The sequence below is a fragment of the Peromyscus maniculatus genome, chromosome 1 (assembly GCF_049852395.1).
Source record: "Peromyscus maniculatus bairdii isolate BWxNUB_F1_BW_parent chromosome 1, HU_Pman_BW_mat_3.1, whole genome shotgun sequence".
Taxonomy (NCBI): Eukaryota; Metazoa; Chordata; class Mammalia; order Rodentia; family Cricetidae; genus Peromyscus; species Peromyscus maniculatus.
Window position 1 is genome coordinate 56,726,405 of NC_134852.1, and position 14,703 is coordinate 56,741,107.

The 14,703-nt window shown below is 40.7% G+C and overlaps 1 protein-coding gene across 1 annotated transcript in view; it reads right to left on the minus strand.

Annotated features, from left to right (window-relative positions):
- Nucleotides 1-14,703, minus strand: part of LOC143266973 (STAM-binding protein-like) — a 203,351-nt gene that overhangs the window by 30,165 nt on the left and 158,483 nt on the right. Inside the window, exons 11-12 of the mRNA XM_076543070.1 lie at nucleotides 3,661-3,799; nucleotides 1,027-1,123 (exon numbers count right to left, since the gene is read on the minus strand). The gene's annotated coding sequence lies outside the window, so the exon portion shown is untranslated. The remainder of the gene's footprint in view (nucleotides 1-1,026; nucleotides 1,124-3,660; nucleotides 3,800-14,703) is intronic.

Here is a 14,703-nt window from a genome sequence, read left to right on the forward strand (position 1 = left end):
GCTAAAAAATTATTCCTCCAGAGGTACATTTAGCATTTATGTTTATATTTTAGTGGTATATTGCCTTATATTTTAGACATATGCTGTATAGCTATTGAAAGTCAACAAAACCCCCACCTACAACAGCTCACGTGTAATTAATGTTTATTTCCTTAAATCTGAAACCAGGGTTTCCTGATAGCCTGAGAGCATTCTCTGTACAGAGGGCACTTTGAACATGTAGGACTCTTCTTCCTGGTAACTTTCCATCCTTTTATCTCTATGTTACAGGGCCAGTCTCAATTCATTCAACAAAGGAGTCTGGTGAGTACACCATCCATTAAAGGATTGAGTGCTGTGCTGAGAAGGAGCTCACACCACTTCTTGAAAAACACACAAAAATATATTCTTTATGCTATCTTGAATTTTTAAAATTAACATAAACCCACTAAGAATGAATTATGGGAGAGTTAGTGGGACAGATGCATGAAAATGCCAAGATCAGACCCATGACTTTTGTATTCTTATGACTACAACAATGGATCATGATCTGCAATGCCTTTGCTTCTTTGAGATTCCTTTTTTCTGTAATTATGTATATATCTATATATCTGTTAACACATACACATGAATACAGTGTCTGTGGTCAGAATAGGACATTGGATTCTCAGGAGCTGAGGTTAGAGGTGGTTGAGAGCCTCCAGATGTGGGTGCTGGGATATGAACTCAGGTCCTGCTCAAGAGCCAACCATGCTCTTGGCCACCGAATCACCTGTAGCCCACCTCTTTGCTTCTTATTAATACATTATCAATTAAATAATGATTTTCTGTGTGAATATCACAAACTGAGATTATTTTGTGTCCTATGAGTTTAAGAGAAGAATATGTTTCATTGCTGACAAGAATACTCTGTTTCCATAGGAACTCTTATATCTTGATACTTTTCTCCTTCTGTAAAATCTCCATAACCAGCATGCTCTTTGATAATAACTCCAGTTCCCTCAGCTCTTCCCACATGTTCAGTAAAATCATTCTATTCTCACTTACCTTTTGAATCCAGCTAGTATCTATGGTCAGGTGTCCTTAAGGCAAACCACTCTACAGTTTCTCAATAGGAGGGCTTCTATCCACTTAGTCAGAATTGCTGAAATGACAAGAATGAGAATCTCTATGCCAATGCATTTGAGGAACGTATGCACTAAAGTGCTGGTTTGATTCAGTATAAGCTGCTGTGCAGATTCAAGGTCCAAGATGGTCAGTGATTTAATCCAAATGCCAGGGTTTTAACTGTGTTTTGTTAGAATGACAACAAAACAAAATAAAAACAGAATCCTAAAGCTTCTTTATTAGAACAAAAAGGGAACATTGGCTTTGTGTTGCTACACTGTAGTAAACAACTGGTGCATTGAGACAGCGAGAGTGCCCACAGTATACACTGGTACAGGGTATATAGAGAACAGATTGCAGTAGGGGGAATGAAATTTGCAGTTTTTAGAGCATGTGAAACTGACATACTGAGTCCATGTTATCATGAACATATCTCACTGATGGATATTTACTATGCATGATAGAGAACTGGGTAGCAACCAGAAGGAGGAATGATTTGAAAAGTGACAAAACAGAAACAATACCTTTTTAGCCAAGATCATTATGTTTGTTTGTTTTCAAATAACATGAGAGGACAAAGATGTAGAGGTTTTATGACTGGGATCCTGCAGCAGGTATCTTAACAGACCAGATCTGAAAGTGTTGAAAGGTGGGGCAAGATCAGGCTTAATTTTCCAGGGGAAAGGACAGGGGGAGGGGTAAGTACATACATCACAGAACTATCAGAAGGACACAGGATCTCTACTCCAAGAAATATTAAGAGACTGAAGATAGTCAAGGGCCAGATGCCCCAGATATGGAGCACTACAAAAATGATGTGACACATGTTGAGACCCCCTGCCCAGATAGGTAAGTCAGGCCATGTGGTCATTACATATCATATTCCAAATTATTCTAAGAGATAGAATGATGGAGATGAGACCAAACCCCAGTCCTACTCATTGCATCTCATTAGCACTGAGATATCAGCAGATGATTGACATGAAGATAGAGGAGGGAACTTATTTACTTTGAAAGATTTCACAGAATGAAAGCACTGAAAAAGATTGGAGAAGCTTTCTGATGAACAAAAATAATATAAAATTATTCTAGAAAGAAAAATAGAAGGTAACATTTCAATTATAAAAAAAATGATAAGCCATGAGCTAAATAGTCTTCCATGAACCAAGACGGCTTAGAAATTCAAGGATGTTTTCCAGTGAAATGGAACTATGAGTACTATGAAAATATCAGCTGTGCATTGTTACATATTTATATGACAATAAAGAATGGATAATAAGCATAATTCAGCCATCATCAGAGAAGCTTCCTCCTGCAGCAGATGGGAACAAATACAGATACCCACAGCCAGACGGTTATGCACAGAGACTGTGAAACACACGGCTCTAAATGGTTTTTCTACACCAAATCTCTCCCCTCAGAGCTCAGAGAACCCTAAAGAAGAGGATAAAGAAAGCATAAGATCCAGAGGGGACATAGGACACCAGGAAAACAAAGCTACCTAAGTCAACTGAGCAAAGATCATATGAACTCACATAGACTGAAGCAGCAGTCACAGGACCTACTCTGGACTGCACCAGGTCCTCTGCAAACATATTCTAACTTTCAGTTTAATATTTTTATGGAATTCCTGAGTGTGTGAACAGGTGTGTTTCAGGTTCTTGTAATTTCTCTTGGGCTATTTTACTTCTGTTGGTTTTTCTTGTCCAGTTTCAATGTTATTTTTTTTGTTGTATCTTATATTTTATTATTGTTTGTTACCTCTTAGAAACCTGTCCTTTTCTAATAAGGAACAGAAAAGGAGTGGATCAGGAGTAGGGGGGGTTGGGAGGAATGTGGAGGAGTAGAGGGAGGGGAAACTACAATCAGGGTATATTAGATGAGAAAAGAATATACCTTAATAAAATGTGAAAATTTTAAAGTAAAAAATAAAAACAAAAAAATAAGAGTATGGAGAATGTTGGAGGATATAGCTCAGTGGTGGAGATTTACCTCACAAATGACAATCTCTTTGATAGATTCCCAGGCTTTCAAAAAAATCCTGAGATATTATGTAACATTTTTTCTTTATATTGATGAATTCTGATATGGTTCAAATCAGAACATGCTGTTTAGAGGTCTTAATTAAAGAATAAATCACATTTTCACCAATCACCAAGGTCTCTTTTCAAATATTAACTCAGGTAACAAAATAATTTATTGCCCAACTGTGTACAGGTGACTTTTGTTAGTTTGAGTCTGCAGTCGTAGATACCACTGCAAAAGAAGCTTCCTTTCCCAGAACAGCTAGTGGAAGCAGAGCTCATTGACTTCAACATGGTTTCTGGTGGCAGCATGGACTATGGACACCAACATGGCCCCCAGCTACAGCACAGTCCCTGGGAGAATTTTGAGGTGGCCCAATCTAGAAAATGAAGCATTCTCCATCCCCATTAGTGTGAGCTTCAACAGCTCTAGGTCCACATCTCTCTGGCTCATGCATGGAACTCTGCTCTGCCATCTTTTTTTCAATTTCAGGAGAACACTTTTAAAAGGTCCCATAAGACCTACCTTTTTTAAATGTTTCTGCGTTACCTGGCACTCTCTGACTCATCCTCTGCTGCATCATCCCTACTCTGAGCCTCCTTGAGTCTCTCAGGCTCCTTGGAGCTGCTCCATGGGCTTGGGGATGCCAACAGCCATTGCCATCTTGAATTGATCTCCACTGTAAATTCTTGAAAATAATTGATTTAATCCCAGTTTTTTTTTTAGTTTCTAATTTATTTTATTTTTTTTTATTTATTTTACAACACCATTCAGTTCAACATAACAGCCACAGATTCCCCTGTTCTCCCCCTCTCGCCCCTCTCCCCCTGCCCCCAGCACACCCCCCATTCCCACCTCCTCCAGATCAAGGTCTCCCCCGAGGACCAGGGTCGACCTGGTAGACTCAGTCCAGGCAGGTCCAGTCCCCCCCTCCCAGACCAAGCCAAGCGTCCCTGCATAAGTCCCAGGATTCAAATAGCCAACTCATACAACGAGCCCAGGACCCAGCACCAACGCACAGCTGCCTCCCAAACAGATCAAGCCAAATGACTGTCTCACCCATTCAGGGGGCCTGATCCAGTTGGAGGCCCCTCAGCCTTTGGTTCATAGATCCTGTGCTTCCATTCATTTGGTTATTTGTCCCTGTGCTTTATCCAACCTTGGCTTCAACAATTCTCGTTCATATAAACCCTATTCCTTCTCACTAATTAGACTCCCAGTGCTCCACCAGGAGCCCAGCCATGGATGTCTGCATCCAGATTCCTCAGTCCTTGGATGGGGTTTATGGCACAACTATCAGGGTGTCTGGTCATCCCATCACCATAGTAGGTCAGTTCCTGTCGTCTCTCAACCATTGCCAGCAGTCTTTTGTAGGGGTATCTTTGTGGATCTCCGTGGGCCTCCCTAGCTCTCTGCTTCCTCCCCTTCTCATGTGGTCTTCATTTACCATGGTCTCCTATTCCTTGTTCTCCCTCTCTTTTCTTGATCCAGCAAGGATCTCCCACTCTATTTCCCTCGACCGTTGCTCTTCATTGTTGCCACTCATGACCAGGCTGTTCATGTAGATCTCATCCATTTCTCCGTGTCTTTTTTGGGGTCCCGTTTTCCAGGTAGCCTCACTGGTGATGTGAGTAGCAGACCAGTCATCCTTGTTCCACATCTAGCATCTTCCTATGAGTGAGTACATACCATATTTGTCTTTCTGAGTCTGGGTTACCTCACTCAGGATGATTTTCTCTAGATCCATCCATTTGCCTGCAAACCTCATGATGTCATTGTTTTTCTCTGCTGAGTAGTATTCCATTGTGTATATGTGCCACAATTTATTTATCCATTCTTCAGTTGAAGGGCATCTAGGTTGTTTCCAGGTTTTGGCTATTACAAACAATGCTGATATGAACATAGCTGAGCAAGTGCTCTTGTGGTATGATTGAGCATTTCTTGGGTATATGCCCAGGAGTGGTATAGCTGGATCTTGGGGGAGATTGATTCCCAATTTTCTAAGAAAGTGCCATATTGATTTCCAAAGTGGTTGTACAAGCTTGCATTCCCACCAGCAGTGGAGGAGAGTTCCTCTAGTTCCACAACCTCTCCAGCATAAAGTGTCTTCAGTGTTTTTGATCTTAGCCACTCTGACAGGCATAAGGTGGTATCTCAGAGTTGTTTTGATTTGCATTTCCCTGATGATTAGGGATGTTGAGCAATTCCTTAAATGTCTTTCAGTCATTTGGGTTTCCTCTGTTGAGAATTCTCTGTTTAGTTCTAAAGCCCATTTCTCAATTGGACTGTTGGTCGTTTTGATGTCTAATTTCTTGAGTTCCTTATATATTCTGGATATCAGTCCTCTGTCACATGTGGGGTTGGTGAAGATCTTTTCCCATTCTGTAGGCTGTCGCTTTGCCTTGTTGACCATATCCTTTGCTCTACAAAAGCTTCTCAGTTTCAAGAGGTCCCATTGATTGATTGTTTTTCTCAGTGTCTGCGCTACTGGTGTTATATTTAGGAAGTGATCTCCTATGCCAATGCGTTGAAGCCTACTTCCTACTTTCTCTTCTAGCAGGTTCAGAGTAGCTGGATTTATGTTGAGGTCTTTGATCCACTTGGTCTTAAATTTTGTGCACGGTGACAGATTTCGATCTATTTGCAGCCTTCTACATGCTGATATCCAGTTATGCCAGCACCATTTGTTGAAGATGCTTTCTTTTTTCCATTGTATACTTTTGGCTTCTTTGTCAAAATTATATGTCCATAGGTGTGTGGGTTAACGTCAGGGTCTTCAATTTGATTCCATTGGTCCACATGTCGGTTTTTATGCCAATACCAAGCTGTTTTTATTACTGTAACTCTATAGTAGAGCTTGAAGTCAGGGATTGTGATGCCTCCAGAAGTTGTTTTATTGTACAGGTTTCTTTTAGCTATCCTGGGTTTTTTGTTTTTCCATATGAAGTTGAGTATTATTCTTTTCAGGTCTGTGAAGAATTGTGTTGGTATTTTTGATGGGGATTGCATTGAATCTGTAAATTGCTTTTGGTAAGATTGCCATTTTTACTATGTTAACCCTGCCTATCCATGAGCATGGGAGATCTTTCCATTTTCTGACATCTTCTTCAATTTCTTTTTTCAGGGACTTAAAGTTCTTGTCATATAGGTCCTTCACTTGCTTGGTTAGTGTTACCCCAAGGTATTTTATGTCATTTTTGGCTATTGTAAAGGGTGATGTATCTCTAATTGCCTTCTCAGCTTCTTTGTCCATTGTATATAGGAGGGCTCCTGATTTTTTTGAGTTGATCTTGTATCCTGCTATATTGCTGAAGGTGTTTATAAGCTTTATCAATTCCTGGGTGGAATCTTTGCGGTCACTCAAGTATACTATCATGTCATCTGCAAATAGGGAAAGCTTGCCTTCTTCCTTTCCAATTTGTATCCCCTTAATCTCCTTATGTTGTCTTATTGCTCTGGCTAGAACTTCAAGTACTATATTGAATAAGTATGGGGAGAGTGGACAGCCTTGCCTCGTTCCTGATTTTAGTGGAATTGCTTTGAGTTTCTCTCCATTTAATTTGATGTTGGCTGTTGGTTTGCTATATATTGCCTTTATTATGTTTAGGTATGTTCCCTGTATGCCTGATCACTCCAAGACTTTTATCATGAAGGGGTGTTGGATTTTGTCAAATGCCTTTTCTGCATCTAGTGAGATGATCATGTGGTTTTTTTCTTTGAGTTTGTTTATATGGTGTTTTACATTGATGGACTTTCGTATGTTGAACCACCCTTGCATCCCTGGGATGAAGCCTACTTGATCATGGTGGATAGTTGTTCTGATGTGTTCTTGGAGTCTGTTTGCCAGTATTTTATTGAGTATTTTTGCATCAATGTTCATGAGGGAGATCGGTCTGTAGTTCTCTTTCTTTGTTGCATCCTTGTTTGGTTTAGGAATCAGGGTAATTGTAGCCTCATAGAAGGAGTTTGGTAATGTTCCTTCTGTTTCTATTATGTGGAACAATTTAGAGAGTATTGGTATTAACTCTTCTTTGTAGATCTGGTAGAATTCTGCGCTGAAACCATCTGGTCCTGGGCTTTTTTTGGTTGGGAGATTTTAATGACTGTTTCTATTTCCTTAGGGGTTATTGGACTGTTTAAATAGTTTATCTGGTCTTGATTTAACTTAGGTATGTGGTACCTATCCAGAAAAATGTCCATTTCTTTTAGGTTTTCCAGTTTTGTGGAGTAGAGGTTTTTGAAATATGACCTGATAATTTTCTGGATTTCCTCAATGTCTGTTGTTATGACCCCCTTTTCATTTCTGATTTTGTTGATTTGGATTCTCTTTCTCTGTCTTTTGGTTAGTTTGGATAAGGGCTTGTCTATCTTGTTGATTTTCTCAAAGAACCAACTCTTTGTTTCAATTTTTTATATTATTCTCTTAGTTTCTAATTTATTAATTTCACCTCTCACTTTGATAATTTCCTGGCATCTATTCTTCCTGGGAGACTTTGCTTCTTCTTGTTCTAGAGCTTTCAGGTGTGCTGTTAAGTCACTAGTGTGGGATTTCTCCAACTTCTTTATGTGGGCTTTTATTGCTATGAATTTCCCTCTTAGCCCTGATTTCATAGTGTCCCATAAGTTTGGGTATGTGGTGTCTTCATTTTCGTTGATCTCTAGGAAGTCTTCAATTTCTTTCTTTATTTCTTCCTTAACCCATTGGTGATTCAGTTGAGCATTATTCAGTTTCCATGAGATTGTAGGTTTTCTGTAGTTTTTGTTGTTGTTGAAATCTAACTTTAAACCATGGTGGTCTGATAGAACACAGGAGGTTATTCTAATTGTTTTGTATCTGTTGAGATTTGCTTTGTGGCTAAGTATGTGTTCAATTTTAGAGAAAGTTCCATGGGGTGCTGAAAAGAAGGTATATTCTTTCTTGTTAGGATGGAATGTTCTGTAGATATCTATTAGGTCTAATTGGGTCATGACATCAGTTAAGTCCTTTATTTCTCTGTTAAGTTTCGATTTGTGAGATCTGTCCAGTGGTGAAAGTGGGGTGTTGAGATCTCCCACTATTAATGTGTGGGGTTTTATATGTGGTTTAAGCTTTAGTAATGTATCTTTTACATATGTGGGTGCCCTTGTGTTTGGGGCTTAAATGGTAGAATTCAAACTTCATCTTGGTGGATCTTTCCTGTGATGAGTATGTAATGACCTTCTTGATCTCTTTTGATTGATTTTAGTTTGAAGTCTATTTTGTTGGATATCAGGATGGCTACCCCTGCTTGTTTCTTAAGACCATTTGATTAGAAAGTCTTTTCCCAGCCTTTTATTCTTAGGTAGTGTCTGTCTTTGAATTTGAGATGTGTTTCTTGTATGCAGCAGAAAGATGGGTCCTGCTTTTGTATTCATTCTCTAAGTCTATGTCTTTTTATAGGTGAATTAAGTCGGTTGATATTAAGGGATATTAATGACCAGTGATTCTTCATCCCTGTTATTTTTGGTGGTAGTGTGTGTGTACTTCCCTTCTTTGGGGTTTACTGTTGTGGTTTTATCTATTGCCTGTGTTTTCGAGTGTGTATCTGACTTCCTTTGGTTGAAATTTTGCTTCTAGTGCTTTCTGTAGGGCTGGGTTTGTGGATAGGTATTGTTTAAATCTGGCTTTGTCTTCGAATGTCTTGTTCCTTCCGTCTATGATGATTGAAAGTTTTGATGGGTATATTAGTCTGGGCTGACATCCATGGTCTCTTTGTCTGCATTACATCTGTCCAGGTCCTTCTGGCTTTCAAAGTCTCAAACACCCTGACTCCCTATAAAAGGTTCAAGAAAGGCTTGTGCAATGGAGTTCACAGTTCTCAAAGGTTTATTTCCTTCTGCAGCTTCTCATCCTTAGTTCCTGGAATCTTTAAATATCAGTACTGAATTTTACTTGTTCAATGTCACTAAATTGCTCTTGAAGACTTAAGTGTCATAGATTCTAATTAAATGACTGAGGGCACCCTATCACAAATCCTTTTGCTTCTAGCTGGGATTGCATTGTGGAAGGCATAAGTAGAGTTTCCTCTAAGCTTGGGTGCTGTCTAATTGGGTGCTTTTTAACTGCTGGTAATATCGAGAGAAGCCTATGTGGTAACTGCTGGGTTAATGCTTATTTACAACCCTCTGATGTGTGCACAACCACTCATAGCTGTGTAGAGTCTTCTAATGCTAATCTCAAAGTGTCAGGTCTGTTCCTTAAGTTAAATGTTACCTAAGAGCTCCTTCACAGGGTTTTCAGGCGCTGCACATCTCCTAATCTCTACTCTACCATGTAACTACCATAGTAAGTGGATGCTAAGCTGGGTTTATTCACTAAATTTGTTGAGCTGAATCATCAATATGGTGTTTTGTTTGCTCTGATTTCTTTAGGGAAAGATCTCTCTCTCTTTCTCTCTCTCTCTCTCTCTCTCTCTCTCTCACACACACACACACACATACACACACACAAATACACACAATGTTCTAGACTGCTGGAAAGGCAGGATGACAGCATAACAGGATAGCAGGACATGGGTTTGATGTTCCCCATTTTCTCTTTTCTGTCTTAGAACAGTAATGCCATCCACAGACATAATGATGTAATTCCCCCAACCCAAGAGCAGTTTCAGTTTTTAAGCTCCTTGGGCAGAATATTGACATCACTAACAAACTTTCCTGGGAATCTTAAATCAAACTGGAGAACAATGTGGTAAAAATGGAAGCAGCCTTGCAAGAACAAAGACTCACAGAAGCATTTATGATATATCATATTTTTTTATTTTATAATTTAATTTAATTTTACATATCAGCCATGGATTCCCTTGTTCATTTTCCTTAGTTATGATAAAAAATAATTAGATATAAAACCTTAAACTCACAAATACAAGATAGATACGATATCTTCTTTAATATTAGAATAACTCTATTTCTTGATAATTGTTTTGTTATTTGTAATTTTACTATGTTAAAGTTAAAACCTCCCTTTTTGAAAAAAAGAAGAAAAGGGGAAGTGCTGTGGATATCACTCTGTATAAATAAAACACTGATTGGCCAGTAGCCAGACAGGGAGTATGTATGGGTGGGACTAACGGAGAGGAGAATTGAGGGAACAGGAAGGCAGGGAGAGAGAGCTGCCAGCTGCCGCCATGACAAGCAAGATGTAAGGTACCAGTAAGTCACAAGCCACGTGACAACTCACAGATTATTAGAAATGGGTTAATTTAAGAAATAAGAACAGCTAACAAGAAGCCTGCCACAGTCATACAGTTTGTAAGCAATATATGCATCTGTGTGTTTATTTTATAAGTGGGCTGTTGAACTGCCGGGGCTTGGCAGGGCCTGGAGAGAAAACTCCAGCTACAAAATTTTAAAGAGACAACCTGCACTTTCCATCTTCTTTCCCATCACTGATTCCTCACTCATCCTGTCCTTTTCTTCATGATTCTCACCCTTGTTGACCTTATGGAACTTGACAAAGTCATCTTTTAATCAGATTTCTGGCAGCTCACACATGTGCTTTTCCTTACTATTCAAAAACATGAGGAACAATGGTGGTGGTATCACAAATAAGAGATTTCATGAGTAGGAGAGTTCTTGAGCATGTGCCCACAGGGCCCAGCTTTTAGACAAAAGAGTTGGCAGGGTAAACAGGATGTGTCTGCCTTGATGTTTTAACTGCACTATCTCTGCCCAGGCAGCCAGTTGTAGGTGTATAGCTGTTGGTGTCAGAACACAGACACCACTTCCCTTCATCCTGTAGTCTGTTGATTGGTATAGAAAAGAGGTTAGCCTTTCCTGTAGCTACACAGTTACCAGAGGACTATGGACCATCTTCAATTGGAGTTGCTCAATACAGTCCCTGGGCTGTTCACCATACTTGGGTAGGCAGAATAAATACAAGATTGCAGAGCTGTCCCCAGGGAATGGCTCCTATAGTCTCAATGACAAGAACGTTGTGTGTTTGAGGAAGGGAAAGATAGTAAAGGTCCCACCAGTCATACCTAGCCCTGAGTTTGGTTCAACAGAACCTAAGGAGATGTATGCATGTGACTCAAAGGAGCTCAGGCACTGGAGAGGAGTTCTCTGGGCATGACTCCGTTGATCTTCAGAAGACTGTGTGTGCTGGTTAGGTACATCACCTTCCTGTTCCATAGAGGAAGAGAAAGCTCAGGTTTAGAGATAAGCCCAGGTACCACAGTTTACATTTCCCAAGTTGTATAATGCCTAGAACATGGGGTTTTTGTTTGTTTGTTTGTTTTCCACTGTTGGTATTCTGCACGATGAAGGCAGTCTCCTGAGATCATAGTAAATATCCCTCTCATTTCCTCTCCCTTCCAAAGACAAATTATTCTTACTAGGGCACTCATGTGTCCTCCCAGACATCAGTTTGTCACGCTCAGTTTCTGATCACACCCTCCACTCAAGAAAAGTTTCTGATACAATTGTGAATCTTTCCTGATTCTTGGCCTGATGTGAGGGTTGAAGCAGGTTAGTAGACTTCCTGGGTGCAGCATCTCTCTAAGTTTCCACAGCATAGCTCCCCTAGCTCTGAGCATCCTCAGTTTCTCCTGTCATTATTTAATGCTCTCTGAGGTGATGTTGTGAAACAATACACTAAGGTGCTGTATGAGCAAAGATCCATATGGTTATTGGGAATGGAAGAAAGAGACCACTGTCTGTTTCCTGTTTTGAAATTCAGGAGGATTGTCCATTTTCTCAAGTTTCTGTGGATCCACAAACTCTATCTGCTGCCTCAAAAGTGCTGGGTTGACAATCATGCACCATGGCAGCTTAGCTATACTTCTGGATAGCTGATGTTTGCTGAATGTACCAGCTGATAGAAGAGTGAGGGTCTTTCTCTGAATACTGGGAGGAAAAGGGTTGTGGGATTTCAGGGTGTGCCTCTTCTCACTACAGGAATTCCTGAGACCCTGCATGCAGAGATCAAATTTCCTCAGGACCTCAATTAGACATTTGGAACTTTTCTGTACATCTTAGTCACTCTGCTCTACTCCTTTAGACCCCTTGTGAAGAACCTCAGAAATCTCCCAGAATATTGAAACTATCTTGCCCCTGAAAAAAGCTCTAAAATCTGCAGGGTGTGTCTTCATTGTCTATGTGGCTTACCTAATATCTTCAGAGAAGCTGGGAGCTACTTAGAGAAAAGCCACAGATCATAATCCTGGGTAAGATGGGAACTGATGTAGCCTCAGCATAGCAGTACAGAGTAGAGGGATGTCAGGGAGTGGGGTTCAAGTCATGCATGAGATACTGCTGCCTCTCCCCACTTGTTTTCTTTCCTCTTTTCTGACATTAGAATTATTATAATTCTCTATTTTGGGGTTTTGTACTGCAGACTGTAAATATGGTTTACAGAAGAGCTGAGAACCTGAAGAGCAAACACCGAAAGCAGTATACCAAGGAGCATGAAGGCTACCTGGCAGATAAAGTCGGTGTGTGAGCATGGAGGCTGGAAGATTGTGTGTCACCTGGTCAGCCAATGTCCTGGGACTGTGTTGTGCTGTTTCAGTGAGTCTATGATCCAATGAACAGGCTCTACACTCACTTAAGCACACATGCTCTTGCACCCATACAAGCCAACACACACATACACACACACACTCTTACACATGTAAAGAAGACTGAGATATAGTTCATATGGAAGACAGCTATACAGCAACTGAGTAAGGGGGTGGTCGTTGTTTTCTATAGTACCAGGGTTATGAAGGTGAGAATGAATGCAATGCTAAGATGTCAGACCCGAACAGAACTATGCTTTGTTCATCTCTTTGCTGACAAGGCTTTTTCTTATGAGATTTTAAGTATTAGCCTGAATCCTGTTCTCTTTCTGTAGAATAAGACAGAAGAGGAAGAGGCAAAGAACAAGCCCTTCAGGGAGGATATAAGAAATATCCTCCAAAACTCCACAGCATTTGGAAAATGGTGCTTCCTTCTAAACAGGCAAGTGGATGGCAGTGATAAAGACAGGAGTGGAGGGGTGGGACCCAACCTGACATTGGCATTAAAAAAGGCTAAAGAATGTTCAGGAGGAAGCACATCTATTAAACCACTAGTGGTGTGTGGCCCACAGGAAGCCTTTGAAAAAATAACCCCCACCACATCATCAGCAGACACTCATTGTGGTGAGACTAAGATGGTGAGAAGCCCAGATGAGTCACCACAGGTAGATGACTTGGCAAAGACTTGTACATAAGTGGTCTCCATTGCATCTGAGTCAGCAACATAGTGTAAGACTGGAGCTCACTAGTCTGTGATGCAATGGATAGGCTCCACACTCACTTGAACACACGTGTGCACTTTATCCAGACAAGCACTTTATCACACACACACACACACACACACACACACACACACACACACATGCAAAGTGCAATATGGTGCTGAGAATATTGAGTCTTAGTGGTTACTGAAGATGGCTATATAGGAACTGTCTAAGTGGCTGTTTTCCATAACACCAGTGTTATGAAGGTGAACATGGACCTTATGCTGAGATGTCAGACCTAAACAGACCTACACATTGTTCATCTCTTTGCTGGTAAAGTCTTTTCTTCTGGGATTTGAAGAATTAGCCTAAATCTGTTTCTCTTTCTGTAGAAGAAAAGAAAAGAGGAAGAGGCAAGAAACAAGGTATTCTAGGAAGATATAAGAAATCTCGGACAAAACTCCCCAGACTTGCCCAAATTCATCTCTCTTCTGCATAGACTTGTGTATGGTGGAGAGGTGAACCCCAGGCTGACATCAACAGCTACAAAGGCTGAAGAACATTCAGGAGGAAGCACACCTGTGAAACGAGTGGTGTGTGGCCCACAGGGATGCTTTGAGGAAATAACCTCCACAACTTCAGAAGACACTCCCTGTGGGGAGACGAAAATGATGAGAAGCCCAGGTGAGTCACCACAGGTCCATGACTTGGAAATGACCTGTGTATAAGTGTTTTCCATTGCCTCTGGGTCAGCCACACAAAACAGACTCCAGCTCTCCAGTAAAGTAAGGTGGTGCTGGTGCACAGGTGTCTGAGGTCTAGAGCACTGAGCAACAGAGAATGTTCCTTCCCCTTGTCCACGTCCTCGGCCGTTTGCTTCCACGGATCCACTTTGCTGTGGTAACAGAACCTCCTGTGATGAGTGTTGTCTCGTTCCTTCCTGCCATCTGACTGTCTTGTCAAAATAACTTTAACTTAGTTTAACCAGACAAGTTTCCTCAAAACTTGTTTGAATTCAGATCCTCATCTTTTCTGAGCTCTGTAGAGATTTGAAGAAGCACATTAAGAAAATACTGAATCACCTCCCATCGTAAGGAATGTGCTGTGCATTGTTACTTTATGAAAGTTGGACTCTTAGATAATCTTAGGACATAATGGAGAGATGTGAGGGCAACAGAATTTTGGGTGCATGAGATAATGTTTTCAGCATTTGGTAGACTCTCACAGGAAATCCTCAATTAGGGCCAGGGAGATGATGACTCTGTGGGTGAAGCACTAGCAATGACAGGGTCAGAACCTGAGAAGGAATCTCCAGAAAGCACGTGACAATGGGGTGTGTTGGCCACCTCTACATTCAAGGTTCTCTTCAG